This window comes from Notothenia rossii (genome assembly GCF_949606895.1).
Source record: "Notothenia rossii genome assembly, chromosome: 6".
Classification (NCBI taxonomy): domain Eukaryota; kingdom Metazoa; phylum Chordata; class Actinopteri; order Perciformes; family Nototheniidae; genus Notothenia; species Notothenia rossii.
The window spans coordinates 88,662,619-88,670,683 of NC_136909.1; the positions used below are offsets into that span (position 1 = coordinate 88,662,619).

Genomic DNA, 8,065 nt, shown 5'->3' on the forward strand with positions numbered 1-8,065 from the left:
CTTCATCCCACCTCACTATCCATTAGACCACCACTACTTCATGTTATTACATAGCTTAGTTGAATACTCGATTCTGATTGGTCAATTCAGAACACGTGACTCGTTGTTAACAGACAGACCGCTGTCAAGGACTTATTGACCGTTGTTAAGGACGCTCACATCTGCAGAAAGAAGTCCGTTCGATTTAACTATATACAGTTTGGCCGAAAAGCAAACTGCATGCAGTTTGCTTTCTAACTGACAAGACAAGAGCGACAAGAAAACAGCGGAGAAGTAACGGGCAGAAATCCTCCTTTTACGCAGCGGTCCAGACATAGACATCAAACGGCGACACATATTCAGTTGCAAGTTACTTTGGCATTAGGGCAGGGATATCTAGATACTCCCCAAGGTTTGACATCATGACTTCTGCTACTTTTAAAGCAAGCAGCGACGTTTTCAAATCTGAAATCTAAAAGCGCCTCAAAAACGCTATCGAAGCAGTTCCTGCCGTTGCTACGTTAGTTCAAACGGTAACAAAGGACTATTTGTCTTCTTCTTCTTCTTCTTCTTCTTCTTGTTCTTGTTCTTGTTCTTCTTCTTCTTCTTCTTCTTCTTCTTCTTCTTCTTCTTCTTCTTCTTCTTCTTCTTCTTCTTCTTCTTCTTCTTCTTCTTCTTTTTCTTCTTCTTCTTCTTCTTCTTCTTCTTCTTCTTCTTCTTCTTCTTCTTCTTCTTCTCTTGCTTTTGGCGGATTGCAAACAACTTAAAAGGTGCATACCGCCACCTACTGTACATGAGTATGCATCATCACATCATTCCAACTCATTAACCTATGTTCTAATCAAAATAAAATTAAAATAAATAAATCAATCAATAAAACCATTAAATAAATAAAACAAAACAAAACAAATCTATGTTCTTTCATGACCTAATGTTAAATTATTTTTCCTACCCCAGTTTCACTCAAGAATTTAAACAGTGCCTTTCTGGTAGCTCTTACTCCCTCTCCTTTTGTTCCCAAAACACCAACCACACTCCACTCCCTCTCTGCCTCTAAGACTTTAGCCTTTCATTGTTCTCTTTCCGCTTTATAGATGTCACAATTTAACAATATATGTTCTACATCTTCTTTTACTGCACAGTTCCCACACTTGTTACTGTCACTTTTCCCCATGATATACAGCGAACTGTTCAAAGCCGTGTGATTTATTCTGAGTCTAGCCATCATGACTTCCTCCCTTCTGTTTCTTTCTTTATGAATATGAATTGTAATTGTATTTTGTACTTTGTGATAGTCCTTGTCTTTCTGGTCTTTCTCCCACCTTTTCTGCCAGATCTCCATCCCTTTCTTCTTAATGACTGCTTTTCCTTCTCCTTTACCAAGTTGAACTGGTAATGTTATTTGCTTTTGTAGTGCAGTTTTTGCTCATCTATCAGCACACTCGTTCCCTTTCACCCCCTCATGTGCAGGCACCCAGCAGAACTGCAGATCTATGCCGCTTCTGTGCAGTCTTAACAGGCTATGATTCAGTTCTATGAGAATGTCTTCTCTAGTAGTTGTTGTTGATTGTATGCTTTGTAATATGGACAATGAATCTGTGCATATAACCACCCTATCTGGTCTGACCTCTTCAACCCACTGCAATCCTATTATTACAGCAAGCATTTCTGCTGTATACACTGATAATTGATCAGACGCTCTTTTTAAAATAGATATTTTAAAGTCTGGGATGTATATGCCAACTCCAACACGCTCTTCCTTGTTCTTAGAGCCATCTGTATACATTTGTAGGTAATTGTAGTACTTTTCGTTCAGATACATACTTGTTTTAATTCCCACTTCATTTATTTGCCACTCTTTTTTCCTTTCTATGATATTCATATCTATGTTAGCTTCTGGGAACAGCCATGGGGGAACACTGCTAAATGGAGTTGCTTTGGTAAACGTGATATTCTCCACTCCATATGCCCTCGTTCTTTCCTTACTCGTCCAGCCAAACCCACGTCCCTGGAATTTTGCATATTCTCAGCAATCCTGTAATATTCTGTTTGGAATATTTTCTTCTCCACTTCCTTGTAGTCTGACCCAGTATGACAGAGCAAGTTTCTCTCTTCTGATCTCCAGAGGTGTCTCTCCTGCTTCTATCAGAACTGCATTAATAGGGGATGACTTTATCGCTCCAATACACAGCCGCAATGCTTTATATTGTATTCTATCTATTTTTAAAAGCAATGTTTTTGCTGCTGCTCCATATACTATACAACCGTAGTCTATTGTGGACCTCATAATTGATCTGTAAATGTCTATTAATGCTTGTTTATCTGCGCCCCAGTTGCATCCAGCTACAGCTCGCAATAAATGTAATACTTTTTTGCATTTTGTTTCCACTTGATTAATATGCATGTTCCATGTGTATTTGCTATCAAACCACAGTCCTAGGTATTTGAACTCATTCACCTTTTTCATTGGACGCTCATATAGTGTTAGCTGTTGGCCATCAATCTTGCGTTTGTTTGTAAATACCATGTAGCATGACTTGCTTTCTGACATTTTGAATCCCCAGTTATATGACCACCTCTCCACTTTTGTAATCGCTCTAGCTATATTCTCCATTACGTATGGGGCATTTCTTCCCCTCATCCAAATAGCCCCATTATCTGCGTACAGAGCCGATTGTATGCATGTGTCTAAGCATGTAAAAATATCATTAATCATGATGTTGAATAATATTGGACTGACTGCACTCCCTTGGGGAATACCATTTTCTATTTCAAAATAGTTGGAAATATCTGCTCCAACCGACTATTTGTCTTAGCGGATGCATGTCAATTTAAATCAATACATACAACTATTTTTTAAATCAATAAAATCATTTTCTAAATCCACAAAAGCATTTCAATTAATATTGGGAGTCATAACGTTACTTTGTTGAGAATGTGTCCATGTAATAAGCGGGATAATGTGCAGCGACTTGGTCATTATGGGGAAAAGAACACCGACAGGCTGATCAGGAGCCCGACGCGAAGCGGAGGGATCTAGATCGGCATGAAGTAAGGTCCCTTACTTATTAAATGGCTTAGTTGAATACTCGATTCTGATTGGTCAATTCAGAACACGTGACACGTTGTTAATACCGAACAGACAGACCGCTGTCAAGGACTTATTGACCGTTGTTAAGGACGCTCACATCTGCACAAACAAGTCCGTTCGATTTAACTGTATACAGTTTGGCCGAAAAGCAAACTGCATGCAGTTTGCTTTCTAACTGACAAGACAAGAGCGACAAGAAAACAGCGGAGAAGTAACGGGCAGAAATCCTCCTTTTACGCAGCGGTTCAGACATAGACATCAAACGGCGACACATATTCAGTTGCAAGTTCCTTTGGCATCAGGGCAGGGATATCTAGATACTTCCCAAGGTTTGACATCATGACTTCTGCTACTTTTAAAGCAAGCAGCGATGTTTTCAAATCTGTAATCAAAAAGCTCCTCAAAAACGCTATCGAAGCAGTTCCTGCCGTTGCTACGTTAGTTCAAACAGTAACAACGGACTATTTTTCTTAGCGGATGCATGTCAATTTAAATCAATACATACAACTATTTTTTAAATCAATAAAATCATTTTCTAAATCCATAAAAGCATTTCAATTAATAGTGGGAGTCATAACGTTACTTTGTTGAGAATGTGGCCGTGTAATAAGCGGGATAATGTGCAGCGACTTGGTCATGATGGGGAAAAGAACACCGACAGGCTGATCAGGAGCCCGACGCGAAGCGGAGGGATCTAGATCGGCCTGAAGGCCGCGTCGCAGCACATTATCCCTTACATATTTGAATGTTTCTGTACTCACAGAGCCTTCCTGGAGGCTTTGACCACTGCCAGCAGCCTCAGAAGAGCCTCCTCTGAAGCAGAGTATTTCTTCAGGTCAAACACGTCCAGATCTTCTCCTGATGACAGTAAGATGAAGACCAGAGCTGACCACTGAGCAGGAGACAGTTTATCTGAGGAGAGACTTCCTGATCTCAGGGACTGTTGGATCTGCTCCACTAGAGAACCATCATTCAGTTCATTCAGACAGTGGAACAGGTTGATGCTTCTCTCTGGAGACAGATCCTCATCCATCTTCTTCTTGATGTACTGGACTGTTTTCTTGTTGGTCTTTGAGCTACTTCCTGTTTCTGTCAGTAGACCTCGTAGGAGTTTCTGATTGGTCTGCAGTGAAAGACCCAGGAGGAAGCGGAGGAACAAGTCCAGGTGTCCGTTTGGACTCTGTAAGGCCTGGTCCACAGCACTCTGGTAGAGATGTGTGAGTTTAGGTTTGGGTCTGAAGACTTTAGGCCACCTGGAGGTTGTTGGTTCTTCTGACAGCAGGTTGACTCCAGAGGTGATGAAGGTCAGATGGACATGAAGAGCAGCCAGAAACTCCTGAACGCTCAGATGGACGAAGCAGAACACCTTGTCCTGGTACAGTCCTCTCTCCTCTCTAAAGACCTGTGTGAACACTCCTGAGTACACTGAGGCTGCTCTGATATCGATGCCACACTCTGTCAGGTCGGACTCATAGAAGATCAGGTTGCCTTTCTGCAGCTGCTCAAAAGCCAGTTTCCCCAGAGCCTTCATCATCTTCCTGCTCTCTGGACTCCAGTGTGGATCTGTCTCAGCTCCTCCATCATACTTGATGTTCTTCACTTTGGACTGAACCACCAGGAAGTGGATGTACATCTCAGTCAGGGTCTTGGGCAGCTCTCCTCCCTCTCTGGTTTTCAACACCTCCTCCAGAACTGAAGCAGAGATCCAGCAGAAGACTGGGATGTGGCACATGATGTGGAGGCTTCGTGAGGTCTTGATGTGGGAGATGATGGTGCCGGCCTGCTCCTGATCTCTGAATCTCTTCCTGAAGTACTCCTCCTTCTGTGGGTCAGTGAACCCTCGGACCTCTGTCACCATGTCCACACACTCAGGAGGGATCTGATTGGCTGCTGCAGGTCGTGTGGTTATCCAGAGGAGAGCAGAGGGAAGCAGCTTCCCCCTGATGAGGTTTGTCAGCAGCACATCCACTGAGGTGGACTCTGTGACATCAGTCAGGATCTCAGTGTTGAGGAAGTCCAGAGGAAGTCGACTCTCATCCAGACCGTCAAAGATGAACACAACCGGGAACTGATCAAACCTGCAGATTCCTGCGTCTCTGGTTTCAGAGAAGAAGTGATGAACAAGTTCCACCAAGCTGTACTTGTTCTCTCTCACCACATTCAGCTCTCTGAAGGTGAATGGAAATATGAACTGGATGTCCTGGTTGGCTTTGCCTTCAGCCCAGTCCAGAGTGAACTTCTGTGTTAAGACTGTTTTCCCAATGCCAGCCACGCCCTTTGTCAGCACTGCTCTGATTGGTGCATCTCTTCCAGGTGAGGCTTTAAAGAGGTCTTCTTGTCTGATGGTTGTTTCTGGTCTGTCTGGTTTCCTGGATGCTGTTTCAATCTGTCTGACCTCATGTTCATCATTGACCTCTGCAGACCCCCCCTCTGTGATGTAGAGCTCTGTGTAGATCTGGTTCAGAAGGGTTGGGTTTCCTGCTTTAGCAATGCCCTCAAACACACACTGGAACCTCTCCTTCAGGTTAGACTTGAGTTCACGCTGACACTCTCCAGAACGACTTCCTGAATGAACACACAACAAATCAGATCAATGAGTCAAATACATCCTTAAAGAATGAAGATCTGAATATACTTTGTTCCATCTCTTGAGACTTTAGTCAACATTTATCCAGCTTGTTAAATCTCTATAGAAACCCTCTTACTGCTCTGCAGACGGTCAGCCAGCTCCTCCTGCTCCATGCTCCTCAGGAAGTGCAGTGTGATGTTCAGAAATGCCTCTCTGCTGCTCCTCCTCTGCTCTTCATCCTCACCGTCCAGCACCTCCTCATCATCCCTCTGACTCTCTAAGCATTCTGGGTAATCTGAACTCAGAGCCTTCTGGATCTTCTTCAGCTCGTTCTTCACAAAAGTGATGATGTTGTCCTCCAGCAACTGGAACAGAATACATGAACAACACAATCAAACTAAAGTCACCAAACATCAGATCCATGTTGGACAGACTGACCATCCACTGATCTACAAAGTGCATCATGGAGTTGACTGTGAGCAGAACAGATGTGAAGTAGCTGTAGTTCATGTACAGACCATAAATGTGGAGTCCAGCTGTGTCTGATGCTGCTGGGCAGACTGACCTCTGGGAACCTCTGAGCTCTGCTGGTCCTCTCTGTGAGGAATCATGAAGAAACAACTCACATTATCTCTGATATGCTTCAGTGGGGCTGGAAATGTGGATCAGGTGCATGTGTGAGCAACAGGAGAAAGGTTAGATCACTGGATTTGTCTGGGCCTTGCACGGAGTACCAACTTTAGCAGCTGTAGAAGTTATTGCCAATTTTTATTTTAAACTAAAACCTCAAAATAACATTTTATAGACACATGAATTGGTACAAAGGTTAAAGGGCAGTGATATCACTCATCCTTGACTATCAGCAACACTAAATACTAACAAGTGCCACGCACCAAAATGAAAGTAATCAGTGACTGTAATCTTTGATTAAGGTTTAACAATTACATTTAATTTGATCAAGAGCTGTTTAATTGTTCAATAGAGCACCAGGTGAAGAGCAAAACACCACACAGCAATTACACATTTTAGAAATGAGAAGCAAACACTGCTGCAAATACAGGGAAACATTGACCTCCGACTGACGAGGAGCAATGGGAAACACTCAGGTATGTATTCACACAGAGCTGATCATAAGCTGGAGTAGACGTCCACACAGTTGAGTTTCCCTCCCTTTGGACGCAAGCTGCAGGATTACAAAACTCCAGCTTTACTTAAGAAGGAAAGAAATGTAACTCAGATGAGAAACACTGAAGGTAAACATGACCCTGATTTCTTTATTTAAAGAAACCTTCATCAGATTCAGAAACAGGTTTATTGCCAAGTTGGTGTTTATGGTGCTTAAAGCTTTCAAACCTGATACGCCTTATAAATGATCAAAGCTGCTTTTATTAGAAAGGAACCAGAGAAGTGTCTCACCAAGAAAATTCAACAGAGCCACACTTTCTTAGCTGGGTCAATACAACCTGAAAGCAGAGCAGCAGGTACCATGAAGGGGGTTATCAACTTTCAATCCTCACCTTTGACCAACAGAGTGTCGTCCATCTTTGAAGTGCATAGGTGTCCCCATAGACCAGTCACTCTTCATGGACACACAGCTGGGTTCAGGGTCCTCCAGCCTCCTCCTGAAACATGAGAAACAAACAGTTAGGAATCTGGACCGTCACAATGGTCCTAAATACTATTCATATTAGAATGTGTTTAATAAACAGGGGCCATGCTTATAAATACATGAATCTCAAAGAAGGGATGAGTTATGCCAGATTAAGATCATTTCTATCTGCAGTCCTTAGACAGGTACGCACATAATGGTCATCGAACACTTAAAACATCTCCTAGTCTCCATCACACTAACACTTAGTCAGATCAGAGCTCAGAGCACCATATAACAACATGAGAATACTTTATTATCAGATCAAGTCTGACATGCTTCTGGCATCACAGCAGCTCCTTTAGCAACGTCAACGAGGACAAACATCAAGACAAGAAACAAGGAACCAGATATTTACCATAACAACACAGTCACTGAAGACACCATGTTCATCTGACCTGGGATTTCACTCATTACATAATCATGGTTGGGTCAGAGATAATGTGGTTGGCCAGCCTCTAAAGGTTGTGATGGTAGGATGATTCAGAGAGGCTCTCAAATGTTGACCTACGACCTTTGAGCAGATTCTCTGATAGACTGGTGGAGCAGTTTTGATTTTAAAGAGGTGGACCTGTACCGTGTAGTATTACAGTACTGCAAAATACTCTAAAATCACAGATGTAAAAAATAAAACTTTATCTACTCTCTACTCTATTATTTGTTTTGTCTTTTTCAGATTCTATGTGGTCTTTCTAGAAGAGAAGGGTCTGTCAGGACACCCACGCATTTATAAGAAAGTACCTGCGTGATTTTCTCAGTAAGTGTTACAACAGGGACA

At 42.4% G+C, this 8,065-nt stretch overlaps 1 pseudogene across 1 annotated transcript in view; it reads right to left on the reverse strand.

The window, feature by feature from the left end:
- Positions 1 to 7,701, reverse strand: part of LOC307044693 — a 14,199-nt pseudogene extending 6,498 nt beyond the window's left edge. The window contains exons 1-5 of the transcript XR_013810687.1: positions 7,646 to 7,701; positions 7,157 to 7,261; positions 6,158 to 6,236; positions 5,776 to 6,004; positions 3,832 to 5,635 (exon numbers count right to left, since the gene is read on the reverse strand). The product of XR_013810687.1 is annotated as an uncharacterized misc_RNA (transcript). The remainder of the gene's footprint in view (positions 1 to 3,831; positions 5,636 to 5,775; positions 6,005 to 6,157; positions 6,237 to 7,156; positions 7,262 to 7,645) is intronic.
- Positions 7,702 to 8,065: the final 364 nt, after the last annotated feature.